Raw genomic sequence first — 1,338 nt, 5'->3', positions numbered from 1 at the left:
GGGGGGGCCCCGCCGCCTCCCGCAGCCCCTGACCCCGGCATGCACGGCGCGGCTCCATTGATCATCCCCGCCCGCCACCCCCTCCCTTTATGAGATAATGCAATTACAAACATCAATAAGGAGCTGCGAGGGGAATCATTATGCGGTGACAGTGATAAATGACGGTGCAGAAATAGCATGCTTTTTTTTCCCCCCCTAACAATCCAGGGGCTTTGGGGGCTGAGCACAGTCACCAAGGTAACAGATGACATCCAAAATGGCACCAAAGGAAAAAAATGAACAGTCTTTCTTTCGCCTTTCACTCTTCTCGCCCTGCTCTTCCAAAAGAGTTAGTTGGGGCTTTGGAAGCAGCTGCCACACAGGCATGCGGGTATTTCCACACGTATTAAAGGGACGGGGAAGGCTTGCTGGCTGTCACACACAAAGCACCAGCCCGGCCCGGGAGCTGAGCAGCCACCTCCAGGAGGCACCGGGAGCTCCCACCCCAGGCGCGATCGCCCCCGCGCAGCGCCACGCACCGCTCATCCCTGCGGCCGGGGCCAGCCGCCTCCTCCCGGCCCGCGGGAAACGTCCGTTTGTTTTATATATGAATATAAATATAAAATAAATATAAATATATATATATATGTTATCATCACGGGCGGCGTAGCAAGGTCAGGCGAGGGGATAAATGATCTATTTTCCACGCAGGTTCAGGACGCGTGGAGCGACGCCCCAGTAGCGGGAACTTCTCGCGCAACAGAGCCGGGGGTGGAAATATTCACCGCGCGGCCGAAAAGTGCCGCTTCTGAGCCCAAAAAGTACCTGTGGCTGCGGGTGGCACGGCCGACCCGGCAGGGCAGGCACCCCCCACGGAAGTCCCTCTGCCTGGAGCGGGACTTGGTCCGCCCCGCTCAGCTTGGCTGGAATTTGCTGTCCCCCCAAAAAACCCTCGTGGGTTAAGGGTGCCCAGCCCACAGGAAGGGCAGGCCCCGCGCAGCGGTGCGCTCAAATACCGCGCTGAGGGGTCTGGCCCCTCTCCCGCCTCTGTGAAGGGGTGAGGGGGAGAAAGCGCTGCGCTCGCTTTGCGCGGCACCCCACGCACCCGGCTCCACGGGGCACTGCGCCCGGGGGAGGCACAAAAAGAAAAGGGGGACGCGGGAAATCGGGGCCAATAAAAAAAAAAAACCCAAACCAAAACCAACGAAACAGAGCATCGCCGAAGGCTGTGCAAACTTTAGTCCGGCAGCGCGCAACATCCGCGGCGCTCCTCGGGCGGCCCGGAGCCCCCGCATTCCCCCCCCGCGTCACTCTCCCAAGCCCCCGAGAGATGGCAGTCGAAGACGGCTTTCCTCCTCC

This window comes from Corvus brachyrhynchos, unplaced genomic scaffold (assembly GCF_000691975.1).
Source record: "Corvus brachyrhynchos isolate BGI_N302 unplaced genomic scaffold, ASM69197v1 scaffold416, whole genome shotgun sequence".
Taxonomy (NCBI): Eukaryota; Metazoa; Chordata; class Aves; order Passeriformes; family Corvidae; genus Corvus; species Corvus brachyrhynchos.
The sequence above is the reverse complement of the archived record's forward strand: the minus strand, read 5'-3'. Positions refer to the sequence as shown.